The 25399-nt window shown below is 41.8% G+C and overlaps 1 long non-coding RNA gene across 2 annotated transcripts in view; it reads left to right on the forward strand.

Annotated features, from left to right (window-relative positions):
- Positions 1-3703: 3703 nt before the first annotated feature.
- Positions 3704-25399, forward strand: part of LOC132593637 (uncharacterized) — a 395493-nt gene continuing 373797 nt past the window's right edge. The window contains exons 1-2 of one of the 2 annotated variants that reach the window (XR_009559366.2): positions 3704-4350; positions 9100-9165. This is a non-coding gene — a long non-coding RNA (uncharacterized lncRNA). The remainder of the gene's footprint in view (positions 4351-9099; positions 9166-25399) is intronic. The other variant, XR_009559365.2, reaches the window with a different exon arrangement.

Genomic DNA, 25399 nt, shown 5'->3' on the forward strand with positions numbered 1-25399 from the left:
ATTTTCCACCTTCTCCCCCCCCACTGTGTCATTGTCTGGTCCTGCTGGGTGTATAAACCCATTTTGCGAATGAATTTTATACAGAAGAAATAGAGAGGGAATCTCAGAGAAGCAGGGACAGTAGTGTGGAAGCTGCTAGGGTAGACATGATAAGGAGAAAGAGTTGAGATATATTTTTCATGTTTAGAGTCTTCAGATTTCTTGTAGGAACCACCTATCTATACCCACTGCCTGGCCGCTGACATCAACTTCCCCTCCCCCTCCCCCACCCACTGGAGAGCTCATCCTTCTAGCATCCCACCAATGGGATCTGTTCAAAACTCTTAAGGAAAGGGTGGATTAGAAACTACTTGATTATATTAGTTCACTTCTCTACCTGATTAGGCTATTTCTTTGGTAGTTTTGTTAAAGGAGGTGTATTTGGGGAATTTGTGGTGTTTTTTAACCACTTCCTGTTGACAGTGGGCAGAGGGGAGCAGAGATCTATGAATTAAAAGGTAGTGTAATAGTAGTAACCACACACACACACACACACAAAACCCAAGCAGACCACAAACCAACCTTGGAACTAATTTAATCTAGATTTTTCTGATTAAACCCTTCTTCAAATGGAAAACTAAAATTGGAGATGAAAAAAATGATGAAGCCTTAGTGAATTCCTCTCAAATGGATCTCAAACTTCCCCATTCCAAGGAGCTTAGGGAGGAAGTTCAGGAAGAAAGGAAATGTAACCTTAATGGGGAGAAAAATCAGCTGTATTTTCACCAAGTTTCTGCAGGAAGTACTTCAGGTTGGAAAAATAATTTAAGGCAGTAACAGTCCTAAGTTGAAATGTAAGCACATTAAGGCAAATAAGTATTGGCTCATAGCCTTCAAATATTCTGATTTCTTCTCTCCTACCCACTTTATATATGCTTTTCCCAGTCCTATGTTTGACTAGGGATCTATCTGGGTTCTACTCTTTAATCTGCTTTTCCTCTCTTGGAGGAACTCCAGCATACTTACCCAGGTTGGAAAGGAGGTAAGCTGGACTTGAAGAGAAGGCATTAAGAAAATGATTCTGGGGCTTCCCTGGTGGCGCAGTGGTTGAGAGTCCGCCTGCCGATGCAGGGGGTACGGGTTTGTGCCGCGGTCCGGGAAGATCCCACATGCCGCGGAGCGGCTGGGCCCGTGAGCCGTGGCCGCTGGGCCTGCGCGTCCGGAGCCTGTGCTCCGCAACGGGAGAGGCTACAGCAGGGAGCGGCCACAGCAGTGAGAAAGAATCCGCCTTCCAATGCAGGGGACAAGGGTTCAAGCGCCCTGGTCCGGGAGGTTCCCGCACGTCGCAGAGCAATGAAGCCCAGGTGCCACAACTACTGGGCCTACGCTCTGGAGCCCGCGAGCTACAACTACGGAAGCCCGCGTGCCTAGAGCCCATGCTCCGCAACAAGAGAAGCCACCGCAATGAGAAGCCACCGCACCGCAACGAAGTACAGCCTCCGCTCGCCGCAACTGGAGAAAGCACGCACGCAGCAAGGAAGAGCCAATGCGGCCAAAAATAAATTAATTAAATTAATTAATTAATTAATTATTTTAAAAAAGAAAATGATTCTGCAAAGCTTTCTGAGTAGAAGGGAATGGCTTAGCCTGGATTTCACAAAGAACACTTGTAATCTAGGGTGAGGGAGAATCTCCACTGTCCTTTCTCCTATCTAGAGGCCACATCCCACCAGATATTGTTATCTTTATGGAAGGGTACAGAGCTAGGCTCCAAGGATGAGACATTATTCAAGGGACAAAAAAGGGAAATTTGGAAGGTAATTCCAGGCTGTTTTAATGTTAGACATCCCTCCATTAAATATCAACACATTCAACCTCATTGGCTGAGAAGGCTGCCCTCCTTCTATTCCTACTTACCTTGGAGTGATCTTAAGAATTATGACTCAGGGAACTTTGTTATAATCCCACCTTGGGAGAGTTTGTGCAAGGGAAGTTTTCTTGAACTCTACTGGAAACATCAGTGAGGATCTATTCTTATGTTGTCTTCAAGGTAGGCCTGTCATAGACACAGGGGTCAAATTTTTAGTGATGTTACCATGAAAATAGCAATGGAAAACACACACACACAGGAATTATTATTATTATTATTTTTGTAATAGGCATGAATTGTTCTCAGATTCATTAATTTAGTCATGGATATCTATTTTCTAATTCCTATATACAAATAGCAATGTTACAAAGTCTATGACGACTTAGAAATTTGAAGACATTTTAGCCGTATTTTTTTTTTGAACATCTCTTTTGGAGCATAATTGCTTTACAATGTTGTGTTAATTTCTGCTGTATAACAAAGTGAATCAGCTATATGTATACATATATCCCCATATCCCCTCCCTCTTGCATCGCCCTCCCACCCTCCCTATCATAGCCCTATTTTTTTTTAAATTTATTTATTTTTGGCCGCATTGGGTCTTCATTGCTGTGCGTGGGCTTTCTTTAGTTTCAGCGAGCAGGGGCTACTCTTTGTTGCAGTGCAAGGGCTTCTCTTGCTGTGGAGCACAGGCTCTAGGCACGCGGGCTTCAGTAGTTATGGCACGCAGGCTCTAGAGCTCAGGCTTAGTAGTTGTGGCCCACGGGCTTAGTTGCTCCGCGGCATGTGGGATCTTCCCGGACCAGGGCTTGCTTGAAGCCCTGTCTCCTGCATTGGCAGGCAGATTCTTAACCACTGCACCACTAGGGAAGCCCCCATCCCTATTTTTTAAAAAGACTGGCTTTTAAATAAAAACTTAGTAATTTAAAACATATTTTTAAAATTCACCCACCAAAGATCTTCATCTGAACCTTTAAACAGCAGTTGAGATTCTGGGCTGATATGATCCTACAATTCAAAACTTTAGATACTGGAGGGGACTTTGCCATCTACACAACCCTTTCATTTTAAGGCTCAGTTAGCCGAGAGGTGGCTGGAATATGGATCCTGTACAAACGAGTGGCAGAATATCCAGTACTGGAGCTGAAGTTGGCTAACTCCATTTAGGTTCATTCTGAGACACTAAAATGCACATATCACCACCTCTGGGCTCCGCCTGAAGGTGAAAACAAGATCAATGTTGTCTGGTACCTGCGAAGGATATCTGTGTCATCCTTGGCCTTCCGCATATTTCTAAGTAGGGCTGCAAAGGTGAGCAAAATCCAACACAGGGCTTTCTCTCCTGGAACTCGCGATTTAGTCTTTCTGTCTTCAAGAAGTTTGCAGTATTTTGAGGAAGCCAAAACACACACCCACAAACCTGCGAAGGTGGCCTGTGGGAAAGTGTTCTTTTAAATAGGATGAGGTGCACAATGAGAGAGGAGCACTTTCGGAAGTCGGGATCCAAAGCACACACAAGATCAGTGATTAGCATCATTTTCTGCCCAGGCCAGGAAACACACTTTGTGCTCCAGGTCAGGTCAAGATGCCCCCAAACAGAGAGGAGGAAGCCTCCACCTCACGATGTAGTGCCAGCTTTGAGACTGTAAAGTCCGCGGGGTTAGAGCAGCCGGCCGGCGGTGCGCCAGCTAGCGGGTGGGGGTCTTGGCGGCGGCGGTGCACCCAGCGTGTCCACAACCCATGCCGGCTCACTGTGGAGAGCCTGGCGCCAAGCGGGACCTTTTGCCGCTCCGGCTCTGCGCATGCGCTCCGCAGGCGGCGCGTCCGGCTAGCGTCGCGAGACCCCAGCTCCAGCCCGCGTGGTGGCGCCTTGCTCCTCGCTGGCGGTCGCCGCCTGCCCGAGAAGCTTCGGTCCATCCACACCGCTGCCCGACTTGGCTGGAGCTGGGGTTCTGAGAGACTGACCCCTACAGCCGGCCAGCAGAGAGCCCCACGCCGCCGTCCCTGGTCCGGGATCCACTCCGCTCTTCTCCGCTCCCACGATGGGAAAAGTTGGCGCCGGCGGCGGCTCCGCAGCCGGGCCGAGCGCGCTCCTCGCCTGCACGGGGCTCTGGGTTCTCCAGGTACTGGGTGCCTGCGGCGGCGGCTCCTGCTGGGTCCCTCGGGCGTAGGGTCCTCACCCCCAGGGGACTTCTGTCCCTCACCAAGGCCAAGAGGCCGGGCTCCTGCCACTTCTTTGCCTCGCTCCGTGCGCTCCCTAATTTGAGGGGACCAAGGCGAGGGCCCGGACTGCGACCCCCGAGAGCCGGAGCACAGGACCAGTACCCAGGCGAAGCCACCCACCTGGAGCTGGAGAGCTAAGGCTAGTCAGTATCGAACTGGCTCTCGACAGGGAGACTCCAGACGCGTCTGTAGACTTGGTGCACTCTTGTGGCCACGACAGCAGCCCGAGGAGAGGAGAGGTGAAGGGTGAAATTGTTAACGGTGATCTCTTGGAGAATGTGAGTAGATGGGGCTTCTAAACTCTGGAGTTGCTGCAAACTTAGAGCCTTTGAGACCATCTTCTACAGAAGTGACCTCCATCCCACCCAATCCCCATGTTCCTTTCCAAAGCCCAAACATGACAGAAACTTCACAGTGAGCAGACAGTGTGACCTGTCTCCCTGCTCACAGGGGTGTGAAGACCAGGCAAAAAATTGGGAGCCGCAAAGTGTCAGGGCTATGGAGATGAAAGAGTTAAATTTCAACAGGCTGTCGTTCCTTCCAGGGACTTTACTTGCTGGGCTTTCTTGTGGGCTTAAGTTAGACCCAAAACTCTCCTGTTTGTAGGGTAATTTAGATGAGGATTCCCACCCCTTCTACCTTCTTCCCTCAGAGGGGAGGAGAATGCCAGTGGACAGTCTGCCCTTAGAGATTCCCTTTTTGCGGGAACTCACCACAGGCGTTACAGGGAGGGAGCTCTGTGGCATCTTCTCATCTCATGGAGAGTGTGGTCAGACTGTCCAGCCTGTGCATGAGCCGCCGTTCCCTGGTGTGATCACTCCTAGGAAAAGATATCCCAGTGACAACAACCCCCTCTTGTCCCATTGCCTCACCTCCTGTAATGAAGAGAACCAAATCATAGGCCTCCTCCCTGCTTTAATGGAGGAAAGGGATTGCTGTATTCCTGCAGGCTGAAACTGGGGAGAGAGGCACGAGTAGGCTTGGGCGAGACACAGAGCAGGTGGAAGCCAGTAATCTTTGATCTTTTCCGGGGAGGTTTTATGTTTTTGAGAAAATTCTTCATCTTTTCAACCTGAAAGAACGGTTATAATTTAAGCTGATCCTAGAAATTTTAACTTCTTGAGAAAAAAAATCTTGGATGCCATAGGTAAAGACTATTTTGAAGTGTTCTCCAGGCATTGAGAACATTAATACCAAATAAAGGTATCCTTCATGGTGTTTTCAGTTGTCATGTAATTGCCAGAAACGTTCCCAGAGGGGTGTCACTTTTAGTTGTGACTCATTGCCAGCTGGTAATGAAATTTGTGAACACATTAAAAGTTTTTGTGAATCCCTTTGGTGTCCAGGCACAGATTGTATTAAGACAAATCACAATAGCAGTTCTTACACCATCAGCTAATTTTGCCTCTGCTTTTGAACTTCAAGTAAATATGTACTATTTTGGATCTGGCCTCTTTGGCTCAACATTATGTTTGTGAGATTCATGTGCAGCTGTCCTTTTAGCAAGCAAGTATTGCTTGCTAAAGAGTAACAATCCTATGAATATCTTGGTTTGGTTTTAACTTGTTGGTGTGGTACAACAGAAATAAAATGTCAAACATATTTTATCAGACTCTTACTGTGTACCCAGGCTCTGTGCTGGGCACTAGGGAGACATAGATGACAAAGTTAGGGAAGCTGCTCCCCAAGGGTTATCAGTCTGAGAGTCTTATTAACCCAAGACCATTACATTGTGACAAATGTTGCAGAACATATGTGTAAGAGTGATAGGAACACAGAGCTGATTGGGGGTCACATTCTCTAGGGCATTGTCATTGTCACAGAGGAGGCAAATATCTGCTAGTTCTTGAAGGATGAGTAACAGCTCAGCCAAGTAGAAATTTGAGATGGAAACTTGGAGGTTGTTATAGGAAGATGTCTCAGTTTGGCTCTGTCAACCAGACTTGAGATGTGGTCTCTGAATCCAGATTCCTTCTCTGTCACAGTGAGATGTTCTGCACTACTCACCCTCACGGGCTTCTGGGTGAGATCTAAGGAGTTGTTGTTACGATACATTTCTCATGCTAAGAGTGCTGTATATGTTACCAAATGCAAGTCCGTGTGCCCGAAGCACAGTGAGGCCAAACAGTAATACCAAGACATCGGCGTTTGGAAGAGAGAAAGTTTTATTGCACGGCCTTGCAAGGAGACCGGTGTTGCATGTCTTAAAAACCCCGGAACTCCCAGAAAGCCCTTTTATAGGAGAGGTGAGGGAGGGGTGTGGTTAAGTTGTTGCAAACTTCTTGGTGTCAGATCCTTTGTTCTTGAGGTCAGGCCACGGTCAGGTCACGGTGGGTCAGGTCACGGTGTTCCTGTAAATTTCCACCAAACAAATGGTATTCTCTGTTCTGACAAGAAAGGGCAAGGTCCCAAGGCACAACTTTCACCCTCCGAGGTCCTGGCTCTGCGGGGGCTCGTTACCCTGCCCGGGAGCGTTCATCCATCACCGAGTCTGCATCCTCCCGCCAGTGCCCAGGCCCAGCTGAGGAGGTAGACCTCAGCTGGTGGCATCCTCCGGGACAGGTCCCTAGACTCTACCCAGCCATCATCACTGAGGGAGCCAGGCCCCCAGGACCCAGCCTCCCCAGTCTGCCCAAACGGCAGGGGCCAGGTCCCAGGGACTGAGACCCATGCAGACTGCCGCTGCCATTAGGTTGCAGAGGCGGGGATGGGGGAGAGGTTCACTGCCACTTTAAGGCCTGGGCCTGGACTGTGGGCGGCCTTGGCGAGGGCTCTGGAACCCTGAAGTACACAGCCCCCAGCCTGTTCCCCAGGCCCCCCCCCCAGCACACCTGCTGGCCTGAGGCTGGAAGGCCTGGAGGGCCCCGGGGAGAAGGCTGCGATGTGCCTCTCACCCAACTGTCTGCTGCTGGAGGACAGCTACCCCCCCGACCTTTGGCCTAACCTGGGCCTTCCACCTAAAGCGCTAGTGGTCTCATAGTAACGGTTGCCTGGTAATGGTAGTGGCAGTGGGCCTGCTAACGGCTCTGCACCGCACCTCTTCTATCACACTGTCGTGGTTGCCCAGTAACAGTCACGCGGTAAAGGCTGCCTGCCAATAGCTGCACACCCACCTCGTCCCTATTGCATATAGAGATAGCAATCATCATTAACTATAAATAGATTCATCAATACTTATTGAACACAACCCATGTGCCAGGAATTCCTCTGATGATGGTATCAAGAATGGAAGACATAGCTCTCCCACCATGGGAGAGCTATTTTTATGTTATGTTACGTTATGCATATGTTATGCTTTTTTTTTTAATTGGGGTATAGTTGTCTTACAATGTTGTGTTAGTTTCTACTGTACAGCAAAGTGGAGTTCTCATCAGTTATCTATTTTATGCATATTAGTGTATATATGTCAATCCCAAGCTCCCAGTTCATCCCACCCCCTCCCCTTTATGTTATGCTTTTTACAAGATGCCTTGAAAACTGGTAGTTTGTGTGAGGAGTAACTGCAAAAGTGAGGAAACCACCGAGGAAGGGTGGTGAATATAGAACTTGTCAGCCTCAAAAATAAAATAGCCAGTTATTTTACCAGCAAAATGGGTTTACTTGGGAATAGCAGAGAATTGCAATTCGTGACAGCAAGCTATGATGAATTATAGGCAAATCCAAATAGACAAAGGGAAGGTCAGCTTTTATGAGGGTTTAGGAGGAACTTGGGTAGTGTTGTTTTGGATAAAAGTTCATTGGAGAGGAACAAGAATTTGAGGTTGTGGCAGTTTCTTATTGGCTGCAAGTGGTGGCTAAAGCATTGTTGCTGAGGCAGGGAGATGCTTAAAAGCAAGAGATGAAATTTCCATGTGAAAAATGTCCTCCTTTGTACTAGAAGAAAAGTAGTATTCTTATCATCATGGATAAGAAGTTGAGACTGAGAGAATTTTACACAAAGAATTAATTGTATCCAAACAGACCTTGTTAAAATGATTTTTATTGTTGTTCTTCTTGCTGGTTATGCAGGCAGCCACGAGTGGTACATGCATGAGAGCTTTCCCTTCAGGGCTTCCTGACTCCATTTTAAATGAAGTTTTCTTTTATTTATTTTCACATTTCCCTATTTTGGTCAAGATCTTTCCTCGAAAGCATTGCTGATCAAGAGTCAGGTTGTCCATATTTAGTGGTTTTTGTCGCTTTGGTACCAGGAAGGACCCTTAGTGGTTGTCATGTTTCATGTCAGAGGGAAAGTGCATAGCAATTGGAAACCATTGAAGCCTCGTTTGAGTAACAAGGAGGGGCATGAGGAAGAACTCTCAGGGATTTCCCATCTAAAGTCTATATCCCATCTAGGTTGTAAGCATTAGAGATCATCTTGAAGCACTGAGCTAGTGTCACCCTATTGGGTATGTCGTTTCTAAAGGTTTGACAGGCAACAGGTACAGAGCTTAAAAATAACTGTGCAAAAACAGTAATTATGCAAAGCAGAGTTAAAAGTAATATAAGTCCAGTTTGTATGATGTTAGCCAGATAAACAGATCAAGAGACCATAGAGTATCGGGGAAATTTGTTGTGATCAGTGCACTTGTTCCCTGATCATGTGTAATTGAATTTCTGCCTCTCCAGAGGTATTTATCCATGTGCAACAGGTGGTATTTTCTATCATACCAATACCTCCTTGTTTAGCAAGTAGATAATTAAGGGCCATGCCATTGTCTAAAACTACTTTATCCAAAGAGTCACGTGGTCATTTTTGGCCTGCTACTGCTTTGGCCGTGGGATTGTCTTGCTCTCCTAATGTTAGGGAGAAATTTCTGATCATGTGTTCATTGGCACTTATTCTGATCCTAAGGAGAAAGGCTCTTCCTGTGGAGGCACACTTATAGTCATGTATGCCCCTGGGTAGTTCCTGTTTAAGGTGGCCATGGAGGCTTAATGGGGTGGACCGTGGGAGGCTTCAAAAGTCTTACTTTGTAGCTGATGTCAAGGGGACACTGGGTGAAATTAGCAGTAACACTTGTGACAAGTGAAAAAATTTGTTACAGGATGGACTAAATGGTCACCATTGTCAAGAATTGATTGAAATTTCTGGTGGCAAGCCCAACAATTAGGTAAGTTTCACCCTTTTGTAATAGATGGAAAAATGCAGATATGGGTGTTTCTTTCCAAGAAAAAAAGGGAGAGGATAAGATAAGTAACTGTGGGAAAAAGGTATACAGGTCTGGTCCTGACATCTTGAGAAAGCTGTCTCCTTCAGCTGTCTTCTGCTTCAATTCCTGCAGGTGAATTTGATTCAGAAGTCTCCAGCGCTTGTATAGGACTAGATGTCAGGTGGAGCCTTCTTTACCTATAAGATGTGCACCTAAGGCTTGAGTCTCTAAAGTTTGGCTGCCATCTGGGTAAAGTGAGGAGGACCCGGTATAGTCCCTTCCAAGGAAATTTAAGGGCAGTCTTTGTTCTTACTGATTCCAAATCAAAAGGGTGGGAGAAAATTGGAAACAGTTTAGAGATTTGTAGTCTGATATTTGAGGAAACCAGAAGAGTTTAGTATCCAGTCCAGTTTACAGGTGTATAACAGAGCCTTAAAGACAATTAATAGGATAAGAACCTAATATCTACAAAGATGCAAAACTAATTTCTCCCTCCATAATTATCCTCCTTTTTATCAAAGATGATCATAGTAAAACTAATTTGTTTACATTGAAATGGCCTGATTATTTACATTAATGCGGCAAGAATAATGATTGACCATATAAGCCCTTTTTAAGGTTACTTTGCTGGAAGTTTACAAGCAAGGTACTAGGCTGATTTTTCCCAGCACTTCCTTAAAATTGTTTGGTCATATCTGAGTCTTTGTATATCTCTCTCCAATATGACATTCTATTCAAATTCTTGGTATTGTAGCCTGTATTTCCGATTGTGTCCTGTTACAAGGAGAACAGGTTCTTATTGAACTCATGCAAATGACTATACTGCCATAAAAATAAGAATACTCAAATGAGAGTTTCCAAATTCTGGAGAGATAAGGCAGAGAGAAAAAGTAAATGCTTCATTTTTGTTTACAAGGTACATTTTATCAAATTGCTGTGAATCATAGATAGCCTAAGAGAAAAAGTTTCCTTAAATATGGAAAACTAAAATGTTAAAAAATTCAGCAATGTTTCAAATAAAAAAGTCATATTATAATTATTCTCCTCAGTTCATTTAGTCCCATACAATTACTTCTTGTTGGTCTTGATCTTTTTTTTTTTAAGATTTATTTTTATTTATTTATTTACTTTGGTTGCACCAGGTCTTAGTTGCAACACGCAGGATCTTAATTGTGTCATGTGGGATCTTTTAGTTGCGGCATGTGGGATCTAGTTCCCCAATCAGGGATCGAACTCAGGCCCCCTGCGTTGGGAGCTCTGAGTCTTATCCACTGGACCACCAGGGAAGTCCCGGTCTTCATCTTTTGTTAGAAGTTTTGCAAAGCCATCAGTTTCTTCATTAGAGTTCTGTAAATTCTTACCTAGTTCAGTGGTATGATCTGAAAAGTTATCAGAAACCTGTATTTTTCAGTACTTGTCAGAGTCCTTTCCATGAATCTCTTGCAGTTTCGCAGGAACACTTTTGTAATGTTGTTTTAATATAATTTTGAGGGTGAAACTAACCAGCATGGATTCCTACTGCTTATCAGGAAAATTCTGGCTGGTTTTCCTGTTTTTAAATTTAACATTGTATCATAAGCATACTCTGCAATGTTACAAATAAGTTGGTCATTTCAAAACAAACCTGCAATGGATATATTTGTGTCTATTGTTTATTCCTTGCATTATTTTTTTATGTGAAAATTACAAGAAATATGCACACTGGGTCAAAGAGTGTGAATTCTGTATGTCATTGTGCTTTCCTGAAAAGTAGTAACAATTTATACTGCAGCGCACAGTGTATGAAAGTGCTAATCTTATTACATCTTTATTTACGTGGTTGATATTATCAGTGACAAATATTTCTACTATCATCCTGGGTGAAAAACAGTACTTTCATGTTTTAATTTTCACTTCTCGGATTACTAGTGAGAATAACATTGTTCCCTTATTTTGTTTAAGGGAAATCCCCTATTTAGTTGGGATTTCCAACTGATTTTTCTGTTCACAAGGCAGGAAGGTAAAATAGGCATATATAAACTGTAGAATGTGCTTCTTAACAGGGTTACAAATACAAAATCGCTACATCTATTTGAGCAGAGTGGGAAAATTGATGAAGTTGTGATGTGGGGCAGGGGATTCAAGAGGTATAGATGCAATAAAGTTTTTCAGTCCTGAGTTTTTTTTTTTTTTATTCTTGGGGGGAAGGAAATGCAGAAGCATGCTGTACCTGCAAGTGCTCAATTCAGAGTAGCAGAATTACCAAGGAATAATTCTTTCTCTTATAGGTTCTGCCTCAATGTTCTCACTTCTTTTCTTACATATTTTCTTTTGCCCATCCTAGGAAACTAAATCTTGGCAACATTCTAATGGTCACTTTCTGATTAGTACCTTTTAGAACTGACACGTTTTAGCCTGACATTTTCTTTCCTTCATTTCAAGGGTCTTAAGATCCAACCTTGTTTCTCCAAGATGATTTCTTGCCAGGGGGTGGCAGCCTGTTGCTTTCAAGAGAAGCAGGAAGAAGCTTTTGCGTGTAGAGGGCGGGGTGGAAGGAATATGGTGGGTAAGAGATAACTGGAATTTGGGGGCAGATAAAAGCTGTTGAATCTACTTGATAGTAGGATCGATTTGGCAGTTTGCTTGAACAGTTTTTAATGATGACTGATTTATACAAACATATTGCATAAGCTTTAGGATTACTCTTGGGAAGTTTTGGGGGGCACCCTACAGAGAAAAATGTTTATTTGATTTTTTTTTTTCTGCTTCCAAACTCTCACAAAGAGATTTGATTTCATCAGAAGATACAAGCACTTGGCCCTCCCCACTACCACCCCAGGAGTCCACCACCCTGAGTCAGAGGATAAGTAGCAATGGGGTAATCTCAAATTCCTCTTGCTAAGGTTAAGGTTTGCATCATGCTTGTGACCATTTCATCCATGTGTTAAATAGTGGGCCTGAGAGAAAAAGGAGGATTTTTCCTTAATTCCTGGAGGAGAAGTAATTATGATCATTTTATTAAAAGTTTGGGTGAATTGGGGAAGCAGAACCCCCAGAGCTATAATGGTCCATACACTGGTTAGTGAGGTCTCTCAGTTTGTCTTTGCACCTCCAAATAGCTTTGCCTAAGCCATTCTTCAGGGAGGTAAGGAGCCGGAGAGCATGGAAAGAGCAGCAAATGATGATTAACTAAACTGGGGTTCTCTATCTTTTTTTTTTTAAAGATTTATTTGATGTGGACAATTTTTAAAGTCTTTATTGAATTTGTTACAATATTGCTTCTTTTTCTTATGTTTTGGTTTTTTGGCTGAGAGGCATGTGGGATCTTAGCTCTCCGACCAGGGATTGAACCCATACCACCTGCACTGGAAGGCAAAGTCTTAACTACTGGACCACCGGGGAAGCCCCCAAACTGGGGTTCTTGATCACAATCCACCACCAGTTGGTTGAGGGACTAGGTGGACACTTTCATGTCTCTATGGGTACCAGACTTTCAACTACAACAAGGGAGGACTGTGCTGGACAGTCTCCAGGGTCAACTCCTGCTCTAAAATTCTGTGAGGCTTCCATCTTTCCTGTCTTAAACTTCTTAGGCAATCCAATCCCATCTTTTAAAATTAATATTTCCTTAAAATGGGCTCTGGATACATAACAGTTTGTATATTTTCTTCACATTTCCCTCACTGGGGACAGTAGCATATGTCTTACTTCTCTGTGTGTATTTTGCTCCACAGGAAGGTTCTCCTGGTGAGAAAGTTAGTGAGCTCAGAAAGTATTCTTGTCAACTTTTTGTGCTTCCTTTAGTTGGCTGAGAGAGCCCTCTGAATTGCCTGTTCAGCTCCATTAGATCGCTAAAGAGCAGTTCATTCATTCATTCAATCATTCATTATTCATATTCTCACAAATATTCAGTGAGATCTACTGAGTTGCAGGTACTCTGCCAGCTTCAGTAGTGCTTCCCAAGGACTGTTTGAGAGTCTACTACCTTTCTCTTGCCTAAAAACAAATCTGTCTACGTGGGTGGAAGATCCTCAGAGTCTCAAAACTTCCCTAGAGGCAGGAGTTGCAAGTGAGGGAATAGGCAGTCCCTCAATAGAACCTTCCCTACAGCCTCCCACCCTTATGATTTAAATCATAAGGCACGCTGCTCTGAAGGTGAGTGGGACAATCCTGGGCAAAGGATTTTCTAATTTGTACACAAGCATCTTATGGAATGTGGTGGCTCTGCTTCCAGGGTCTAAACATCTGAGATTTTATTCCTTCCCTCCTCCTTCTTGGATTCTTTCTCATATTCAACTCTAGATCTCCACTCCCACAAATGAGAGATTTTGGCCCATGATGGACCCTTCCTTTTTTTTTTAATAAATAAATTTATTTATTTATTTTTGGCTGCGTTGGGTCTTTGTTGTTGCATGTGGGCTTTCTCTAGTTGCGGCGAGTGGGGGTACTCTTCGTTGTGGTGGCTTCTCTTGTTGTGGAGCACTGGCTCTAGGTGCACGAACTCCGTAGTTGTGGCGCATGGGCTCAGTAGTTGTGGCTCATGGGCTCTAGGTGCATGGACTCAGTAGTTGTGGTGCACGGGCTTAGTTGCTCTGCGGCATGTGGGATCTTCCTGGACCAGGGCTCAAACCCATGTCCCCTGCATTGGCAGGCGGATTCTTAACCACTGCACCACGAGGGAAGCCCCATGGACCCTTCCTCATTTAACACTTTTCCTTGGTAAAAAATGCTCAAAAATGCATTTAAATTTTTATGAAGCTCTTGGTTTATTATACTAATAAATCCTCTTTTGGTTTGTGAAAGATTTTTAGTAAACACAATGAGTTTATATAGAAATTAAGGTAGTTCTACATCTTTTAATTAGACAGACATATATGTAAAACGAAACAAATGTCTACTGGAATGGAAGAAGGATTGGGCTTGAAGGAGAGTTTATCCTCAGTTATTTTCATAGGTTAATTTGCAGACTGTTGACTCACAGGGTCCTTTGTGGTAGCGCCTCCTCCTTAGAAAGAGGGAAGGTCTGGTTTTTTTGCCTCCTTCTCCCCCTGATATTAGTGATGTCACAGGCAAGGAAAGCAGTGTGCATCTTTCTAGGGAGAATGGAAGAGGCCTGTCCATTTCCCTGATACAGTCTTTCTCAACCATGGCTGCACATTAGAATTGCCTGGGTGCTTCACAAAGATCTCATATTTGGACTCCACTGCAGAGTAATAAATGGCAATTATAATCTCTGGAGTTTGGGCATCAGTGTTTCTTTAAAAGCTCCCCGGAACCCGTGCAGATAGATTGAAAACCAGTGGCCTGTGTTTTCCAAGAGTTTGACAATAGCACAGAGTAATTAAGGAGCATTGATGGGCCACATTGAAGTTGTTCCGTTCTGTCTTTTGTCACAGAAACACATGCTTGTGGCCCCTTTGGTAAGGGACATAAACAAGGAGTTTCACTGACAGACACAGCACAGAGAGAACATAGATACGTATACAACCCTGATGAGCGACTCACACATCACAGACAGAGGCACATGCACACACACCCCCATGGTCCATGGTTAGAGACTATGGCTCCTGACACACATATACACATGTATCCTGGTACAGAAGGACAATCCTAGAACTTCATAAAAAAGAACACAGGTGCAGACACATACCCACACACATTCATAACATAGACTCTGGATACATATCCAGAGAAACATGCACTCAAGAAGAGGTAGACATATAGTTTCATGGAGAGACAAACAGTTATACACAGAAAGAGACACACACACAAGAGTTCACGTGTATAGACGTAGCCAAGGATACACACAGAGACACAAAGAGACCTACATTCACAGAGATATGGAAGGCAACATAGAGGCCCATTTAGGCACCCTGAAGTGAAGACACACATGCTCATAAAAGCACTCTCAGGCAATGTTAGGACATTTTGTGGTAAGATCTTGAAGCATAGAAGTGCCTTTGCCTAGATCTGTTTCCAAGTGGGCATGAAGCATGCAAATTGTGTAGCCTCAGAGGAGTGAACACACTAGCTTTCGATGGAAATAGATTCTGCCGAGAAGTTCTCCTTCGCAGGGCCCTGCAATCTTGGGGAAGGAACAACAACAGCACAACAACAACGAGATGACCCCTGTGGGGTGCTGGCAGCTCTGGAGACTAGAACAAAAGATCCTGTAATAGTAATTCCTTACAGTGCACCCATTTCCCTGCCACCTTTGAACTCAAACTTATCACTTGCAGCATACTTTATAGGTATAATGTCATTTGATCTTTAGAACAACTTAGTGGGCTAAGTTCTATTTTTTGCCCTCATTTTGTAGGTATGGAAAGTCAGGCACAAAGAGGTTAGTTAAGTAACTTTCCCTGGGTCACTCAGCTAACAGGTTCAAGTTCACGTCTGACTTGAGGCTGTGCTCCTCTCCACTCCTGACACTGCTACCTATTCCACTGAGAGGTATTTGCAAGCTGACTGTTCCTACTCTTCAGCTGAGAAGACAGAGGGTCAGAGAGGCTAGGCACCTTAGCCAGGGCTCTTGAGGGGTAAACTAAAGCTTTGAATCTGAGTGTCTGGTTCCTTGGTTTGAACCTGCCTTTACTACAGAGATGGACCTTTGGTTCATTCCTTAGGCTTTTTGTGAACTTGATGGTGTGAAGTTGGTGATTCTGAGGGTAAGGACCCAGAACTATGAATGAACAACAATGGCCATGCCACAACTTTACTAAGAGTCAGGATATTATTCTCCTAAAAGACAGAGGGGTTGGAAGCCTTTTCTGTTTCTCTCTACAGCTCTGCCTGTCTGAGAACTGGGCATCTTCTCTTTGTACTACACGGACCACTGGAATTTAAAAGCTCTTGAATTTGAATTTGTCCTGGCAGAGTGTCCAGAATGTGACCTGGCATCCCATCCCTTGGGGGCAGATGACGTTGACTTTGGGAGGATCTATTTTCTGTGCACGTGTGTCTCACTGGAATGACACTCACTGGATAGGCAGCACCTTGGTCATAGTGTCCCATTGTGGGATCCCCTCCAGACCTCTCCCTAGCACTCTGTCATGGAGAGGACTGTGCCTCGGGGTATGCATATGATGTCACCTGTCCACCAACAGTCAATCAATGGTTTATCAAGCATTTATCATATGCTTTTCTGTCATGGTTACACAGCGGGTGTTCCTGTACTCAAGGGGTTTATGATTTAATTGAAGAGAAAATTAAACTGATCAACTGATTAGTTGATCAGTTAACAGTTAAACCAGAGGATAGAGATTGGAAGTGGGATGATTGAATCTGACCAGGAGCTAACTCCCCTCACCCGCACCCCACCCCCAGAACACACACATGTAATGCTTTAAAAATGTATTTAAATGAGTTGGCAATATTTAAAGGTCAAAATATTTCACATAAAAAATTTGGATTCCTAAAAAACAAAAAACAACACTGTTGATAACCAAATGACCTAAAAACACAATTAAAAGTGAAGACTGTAAAACTGGATTTAAAAAGAAGATCCAGTTAGGGTGACTTTATTATAAGAAACACATAAATAAAAAGACACAGAGAGGTTTAATGAAAAGGACTAAAAATGCATTTAAAGTGTGTATATATATATATATATATATATATATATATATTTTTTTTTTTTCCCGGTACACGGGCCTCTCACTTTTGTGGCCTCTCCCGTTGCGGAGCACAGGCTCCGGATGCGCAGGCTCAGCGGCCATGGCTCACGGGCCTAGTCGCTCCGCGGCCTGTGGGATCTTCCCAGACCGGGGCACGAACCCGTGTTCCTTGCATCGGCAGGCGGACTCTCAACCACTGCGCCACCAGGGAAGCCCTAAAGTATATTTAATACAATGAATAATCATGAGAGAGCTAGAGTAGCTGTGCAATATGAGAAAAAAATAGTCTTCATAACAAGGAAGATTTGCACGTGTAAAGAAGAAAATTTCATGATGAAAGGGTTAATTCATCAACAAAACATAGCAATCCTAAATGTGTAAGCACAACAACATAGTTTCAAAATGCATAAAGCAAAATCTGGCATTACTGAAAGGAGAAATAGATAAACCTATAATTATGATTGGATATTTCAAAACATTACTCTAAAATTTGATTTAATAATTGCCACAGAAAAACAGTAATGATGTAGAAGACTTGAATAGCACCATTAACCAGCTCGAGCTAATTGATGTTTATAGAACACAGCACTCAGTAAGAGCAGAAAACAATCCTTTCACATGGGATATTCAAGACGGACCACATACTGAGCCATAAAACAATTTTCAGTAAATTATGAAGATTGAACTCACACAGAGTATGTCCTGTGACCACAACAGAAGTAAATTAGAAACCAATAACAGGAAGATATCTTGGAAATCCATGAAACTTGAAATTAAATAACATACTTCTAAATAATTAACAGATCCAAGAGGAGATCACAAGGGAAAATAGTTTTAACTGAATGAAAATGAAACAAAACTTCAAAATTGTGGCCTGCAGCTGAAGCAGTGATTGTGGGAAATATATATATATATATATATATATATATATATATATATATATATATATAATTTATAAGAATTATATTACAGTGTTAACCTTCTAGCCCAGGGGATTAGATTACAGGGCAATTACAATGTATGCCTTGACACTTCCCATAATTTTCAGTTTTCCACAAAGACCTTTCATTTTCTTAACATTCAGAGAAAATGATATTAATTTAAAAAACTGAGATTCAAAGATATTTTATAACTTTCCCAGTCTCAAACAGCTGATCAAGGAGTGGGTCATTTCAGATTTGAATCTAATGGTGTCTCAGTTAGAAAACCCACATCCTTATCACTGTGTTGTGCTGTTTCCCTGTAATAATCTCTGGGCAAACCCTTGTCTTAGTTAAGCACACTCATAGTACACAGTTCTTTTTGTCTTGCAGCACTCCAACATGTTATCTCTTGTCCATCCACAATGAGTGGGGCAAGTGAAAGGAAACTGAGAGTAAAACTCTTCTGTCTTAGGACTAGTATTCGTGTTCCACGTCTTCTGGACATTTGTGAACGTTTTAGTACCTCTGGATGTGTGAGCCTCAACTGATACTTATCAATAAAACCCATCCAAGTGAATATGCCTGTATTAGAAGAGTTCAGAGTGTGGATATATGAACTTCACTGAATCTTTCAGTAGAAACCACGTTGCTGTGATGGCAGAGACCAAGAGGAAAGTTCTACCAAGTTTATTTGAGGAGGTCCTTGGAGTTGTCCTTGTTCTCACTCTTCGTATAACCTGGTTATTCAACTATTTACTGGGTTTAGTAAGATACTCTAGTATCTTTTCCTATTTGCTTAAGTTGGTTTTTGTTACTCCAGATCAAAAGAACCCAATATTCCTAATTAAGCTCACCCAGATATTAAATAGCTATTGGGGATTTAAATACAGACTGGTTGAACTCCAGGACAAGCAACTGTTTATATTCATGTTCAAATGGAGTAGATGATAACTGCTGTCCAACAATATATTGTAATCTATGCACACTTGTTTTGAAGAATAAAATCGACATTTGTGTAACTTTTCCCTTATTCATGTTTGATTGTTTTAAATGCTTTCTTTTTCCTAGATCACATTTAGCTTATTTTTAATAAAAAAAAAGAAAGAAACATGTTACTTACGCAGGAATGTTTCCTTCTCTCTTTCTCCACCTCCCAAATGCGCATTTCCTGGTTCAAAAATCTTTCTGGAGTTTTCTTGACAAGATTTCCAGTTTTCAGAAGTTTTCTAGTAAGATCAAAGTACAGACAACAGGACAAGAAGGCAATCTGCTGATTCCTCACTCCTCCCTCATAAGGAACGGAGTTGGTTCTCACACCCAAATAGTTCTCCGGTGTGGTGTTCAGAGGTGACTGACAACAGTGGGCTTTTTTATACATTCCGGAACCTCATGTTACTCTGGAAATTCAAACAGCAGATCCCAGCTCGCCTGCAAACATCTGCTGTTCATTGATAGCACTGCCAGTCTCTTATTTCAGCTCTTCACTCGGTTGTGAAAGCACCTGTGTAGCTGCCTTCCTGAAGTTGTTTGTTCTGAAATGGCATGCTAGAAGCATAGGCCAAATAGAGTAAGTTTGCTGAAAGCTACAAGTTAATTTGATGGTTTTCCTGCTCTTGAATGAACTTTCTGATGCCTTCACTTTCTCACAGTCTGAAGCATGTCAGTTCATTACATTTGGGAAAATACATATTAATGTGTTCAGTAAGTAACTTGGGAAGAAATGTGTTTATCTCATTCCCTCAAAAGCTGATGGGCGTGCATTTCCTAATCTGAATAATTTATGATCATACAGCTTGGATTGCTGGATTGCATTTGTCACAGGTACTTTTGCAGTGCTTCCTGGAGAAGTGATTAGTTTTAGTACATCCATACCCTTTGCCTTATTCAATTAGTAGCTCCTTGAATTATTGATTTCATAGTTTAATTTGCAGTGGTGTCATCAGGGCCAGCTTCACGGGCATGCCACCTGTGCAGTTACTTAGAAGGGCCCCATGCTGCTTTAATACCCTGCAGTTGCTGTTTTGAAATTCCTAATACACTTTGAAATTCTTAATACACTTTGAATCCTGATTTTCATTTTGCATTGGGCCCCACAGATAGGTATCCTGTCCTGGGTGTCATCAAGCTGCAGGGACATGGGGGTGGGCTAGTCAGAGTCGAGTAATGAAATGAGCACAGAGCTTGCTAACTGGGTAGTTGTATGACCTGCAGCAAGTTTGATCCTTGGTTTTCTCAATAGGAAACAAATAAATAAAATAACTACCCCTACTTGCTCCCAAATTCTTGTGATACTTAAAATGAAATGATGCTTGTGAAGATACAGTGTAAGCTTTCGTGAATAATATGTATATATTAGTATTATCCATTCATTTACTTTTTCTTAGACCTGAAGTCAAGCTATGACTACGGAACAAGTTGATTAACATTTAAGTCCCAGGTGGCTGGGAAACACCTGTTATAGGGCACATTATTTCTTCCCAGCATACCTGCTAGAAATTTTCCCTTACTAAAAGCTTTTAATATGTATATTCTTTAGTACTTGGGCCATGCAATGAATTATTGTTTTAGTTCACTTCTACTCCTTGGCCGTATAGTACACCACGTGATATCCTAAAAAACTATTAAATGCCAGACTGCAACTGAATAAGAATCTTAAGAGGAACTCAGGATCTTGCATTTATTTTGTGTTGCTTGGTTTTGTTTTAGGTGGAAAGGACATCAACTTTGGTATCAGAAAGACTTGGCTCTGCCCATTTTGCTGTGAAAATAAGTGAGAACTTTCAGAATTGTTGTGAGGCTGCAAAATCACTCTTTAAAGTGACTAGTTCCATAGATCCTCAAAATGTGGCAACTATTATTATTTATTTTTATCTTTTATTGTGTACTCTTGTTTCATGAATAGTGTGTGTGTGTGTGTGTGTGTGTGTGTATCCACAACTGGATTGTAAAGTCTTTGAGGTCATAAACTGTGGTTTACTCTTCTTTTTAATCCCCTACAGCTTCTAGTATAGTGCTGAGCATTTAACAAATAAGTTCATAAAAGCTATTTTTTGATTGATTTTTTTTGACAGAACTGAAATTAAAAATCAGCTCAGCTTTGTCAAATGCATTTATAAACACCAAAATTGCATTCTGGTAGACTAACCACAGATTTCAATAAGATTCTAAGAGCATTTGTTCATCTGTGTCTAGGCTACAGAGACATTTTTTAATAATCAGTCTGTGAAGCCCATCAGTTTAGAAATTCCATTTGGAGAACTGATAAATGTGTCCTGAGTCATTCCAGGCTATCCTGGACTTCAAGAAGCAAGCTGTGCATAAGTTTTGAGGATGGTGCCTGTATATCATTTCTGAAAGGACTAATGCATATGCCACGTTTTACAAACTGGAGATACTGAGGGAGTGTGGTAGAAAGTGTCAGGAGAGTGTGTCTGAGCACAGAGAACAGGACTGTGACACAGCTGGGGAATGAGAAGTCATTCAATAGTATCAGAATAACAAGGAATGTGGCTGGGGAGTGACGATGTCTAATGGTCAGCGCTGAACCTTACCTTTCTGGAAATCCCAAAGAAGAATGGTTTGGCCTTAGTTAAGGTTCACTGGATTTGGGGAGGAGAGTAAGGGGAAAGGATGAAAATACACAAGTGTTTTGTGCTCTAAGCCTGGACTTATCTTAGAAGTAGAGCAGAACTGAACCTATAGATGGGAGGACAGTGGCCTCAGTGGTAGTGCACGAGACGTGTTCTTCAAGAGATGAAGAGCAAGGGAGGTCAGGCAGAGGGGCTGGACTCCTGTCCCCACTGAACTTACTGCACTACTGGATGAGCTCCTCTGCTGTTATCTCCACTGAGATGGGAAGCAGGCAGAAGTCAGGGCAGACTGGAGGCTCATAGGCATGTTTTATGTCATTTTTAAAATAGTACACACAGTGTTTGTGCCAGATAGATCCTAGGGTAACCTCATGATTTCTATGCCCTAATATTCATGTCCTGTGTACTCTCTTCCCCTTGAGCGTGAGCATGAATTGTGATTTGCTTCTAGCCAGTAGAACATGCCAAAGTGACAAGGGATTTTGCAGATGTATTTAAGGATCCAAATCAGTTGATTTTTATTTAAACAGAATGATTTATTCTGATCTATCCTGGGTGGGTCTGGAGTGAAAGCCGTTAAAAGAGAAACGGGGTCCTTCCCTAGGTGAGAGGCTGTCCTCATGGGTTTGACAAAGTAAGTGATCATGTTGGAGAAGCCCATGTGGCGAAGAGGTGGTCAACCTTGAAGATCTGAGGCAAGCTTCCAGCCAAAGCCAGTAAAAATCTGGCTTATACAGTTGCAAGGAAATGAATCTGAGTGAGCAGATTTTTCCCCAGTTAATCCTGCACCTGAGAATTCAGGCTTGCTGATGTCTGTCCTGAAGCCTTATGAGACTTTGAGCAGAAGACCCAAATAAGCCATGCTCAGACTCCTGACCCACCACCACCATGACATAATATGTGTGTGTTGTTTTAAGATACTAAATTTGTGGTAGTTTGTTATGCAAAGACAGAATACTAATGCAGTGTTTTAAATAACAATGCAATCAGGCAGGAATCACTCCAGGTCTTTGTTTTTATTTTATTTTACTTTATTTTTTTCTAGCTTTATTGAGGTATAATTGAGCAAGTAAAATTGTATATATTTAAGGTGTACGACATGATGATTTGATATACATGTACATTGTGAAATGATTACCACAATCAAGTTAATTATCAGCTTATCTATCAACTCTCAAAGTTACCTTTGTGTGTGTGTGTGTGTGTGTGTGTGTGTGTGTGTGTGATTAGAACACTTAAGATTTACTCTCTTAGGACATTTCAAGTATACAATACAGTACAACATCTCCCCATTTTCCCTGTTCTCTGCCCCCTGGAAACCACAGTTCTACTTTCAGTTTTATGAGTTCAACTATTTTAGATTCCACATATAAGTGAGATCATGTGTTATTTGTCTTTGTCTGGCTTATTTCACTTAGCACAATATCCTCCAGATTCAACCATATTGTCACAAAGTGACATATATATCACATTTTCTATATGCATTCATCCATCGTTAGACATTTATGTTGTTCCTATGTCTTGGCTATTGTAAATAGTGATGCAATGAACATGCGGGTACAGATATATATACCCAGAAGTGGGACTGCTGGGTCATATGGTATTTCTAGTTTTAATTTTTTGAGGAACCTCTATACAGTTTTCCATAATGGCTATACCAATTTACATTCCCACCAACAATGTACAAGAATTTCCTTTTCTCTATAAATTAGCCAATACTTCTTGTCTCTTATCTTTTTGATAATAGCCATACTAACAGGTGAGAAGTAATATCTCATTGTGGTTTTGATTTTTATTTACCTGATTAGTGATATTGAGCACCTTTTCATATACAAATTGGCCATTTGTATGTCTTCTTTGGAAAAATGTCTATTCAGGTTTTTTGCTCATTTCTAAATTGAGTTTTTTGTTTTTTTGGTTTTTTTTTTGCTGGAGTTATATGAGTTCCTTATATATCTTGGATACCAATGCCTTATCAAATATATAGTTTGCAAATATTTTCTCCAATTCTGTAGATTATCTTTTCATTTTTTTCATTATTTTCTTTGTTGTGCATAAGCTTTTTAGTTTAATGTAGTTCTACTGTTTATTTTTACTTTGTTTCCTATGTTTTTGGGGTCATATCCAAAAAGTTGTTGCCAAGACCAATGTAAAGGTGCTTTTTCCCTATGGTTTCTTCTAGGAGTTTTATGGTTTTGGGTCTTATATGTAAGTTGATCGATTTTCAAGTTAATTTTTGTGTATGGTGTGAAATAAAGGCCAAATTTCATTCTTTTGAATGTGGATATCTAGTTTTCCCAGCACCATTTATTGATAAGACTATCCTTTCTCTATGTTACATTCTTGGTGCCCTTGCCAAATATTAGTTGACCATATATACATGGATTTATATCTGGCATCTCTATTCTGTTCCATTGGTTTTTTGTGTCTGTTTTTATGCCAGTACTATACTGTTTTGATTACTATAGTTTTGTAATATAGTTTGAAATCAGGCAGTATAATGCCACCCACTCAAGATTCAGGGTCTTTTATGGTTCCATATGAATTTTAGAATTTTTTTTTCTATTTTTGTTAAAAGTACCATTGGAATTTTGATAGGGATTGTATGGAATCTGTAGATTGCTTTCAGTAGTATGGACATTTTAGCAATATTAATTATTCCAATTTATATACACAAGATATCATTCCATTTATTTGTATCTTTTAAAATTTATTTCATCAAAGTCTTATAGTTTTCAGTGTACAGATTGTTTATCAACTTGGTTAAATTTATTCCTATTTTATTCTTTTTGAAACTATTGTAAATGGGATTGTTTTAATACAAGGACCTTGGGAGCTTCAACCTTTCTCCTGCTGATATTTACATGCCTGATAGGCATGTACATTTGCAAACTCTTAGTTGAAGCCTTTGGATGGCTACAGGGGTTTCCTGTTGTGTCTTTCAGACATTAGAATTGTTCTTCCTCATTTTATTGCATATTCCATGACTCAGACTTTTTAATCTTTGAGATTTCCTCTGCAGAGGTAATGGGAAGTCAGACCAAGAAGAAAGCAAAGGTTGAGTTTGTATTTCCAATCATTAGCTATAAGGCACCCAAGTAATTTTGACTTGTGTGTCTTAGGTATGCATGGAGTTTGGGGGGGCAGAGAGTTGTGTGAAGGCGTACAGTTGCAAGAGATCAAAGCAAAAGTGGTCCAGTGCTCAGGCAAGCAAAGCAGCCTGAATTTTCAGGGAATCCAAATCAGAGGTCAAGGAATGAAGGTTCCAGAATCTTGGCAGACAGTAAATAAAACCTATACATCCGTCATCTGAACACCTTGTTCAGTTCAATTTAGAAGAAAGGTCTGTCTTTGCCTGGAATGTCTTTCCACCAGAATAGTGGTGGTCCCAAGCATAAGACTGCTTGAGCCAGAGCTCTGATACGTGTTTGTTCCTGGCTGAGCAGGTCTGCCAGCAGCTCATATTTAAACATATTTCTAGCTTAAGGAAGTTGCCTCCTTTTCCTGCTTACAAGGCTCAGGAAAATTACCTTTGTCAAGTAAATAATAGAATAGCTGGGTCTGATACGGACACAAACACAGAGAGTCACTGTGAAAGGAATGACCGCATGAGTGAATGTCTTCCTACTTACTGGAATTCAATGAGGCTGATTTCCATTAGCACCTAATTACCACATAATAATTTATCGTTTTCTGAATCCAACAACACATAAAAAGGATCATACACCATGATCAAGTTGGATTCATTCCAGGGTCACAAAGATGGTTCTACATATGCAAGTCAATCAGTGTGATACACCACATCAACAAAAGAAAATACAAAAACCAAATGATCATCTCAATAGATGCAGAAAAAGCATTTGATAAAATTCAACATCTATTCATGATAAAAACTCTTGCCAAAGTGGGTACAGAGGGAACATATCTCAACATAATAAAAGCCATTTATGACAAACCCACAGCCAATATAATACTAAATGGTGAAAAGCTGAAAACCTTCCTGCTAAATTCTGGAACAAGACAAGGATGCCCACATAGTATTGGAAGTCTTGGCCATAGCAATCAGACAAGATAAAGAAATAAAAGG

This window comes from Globicephala melas, chromosome 16 (assembly GCF_963455315.2).
Source record: "Globicephala melas chromosome 16, mGloMel1.2, whole genome shotgun sequence".
Lineage (NCBI taxonomy): Eukaryota > Metazoa > Chordata > Mammalia > Artiodactyla > Delphinidae > Globicephala > Globicephala melas.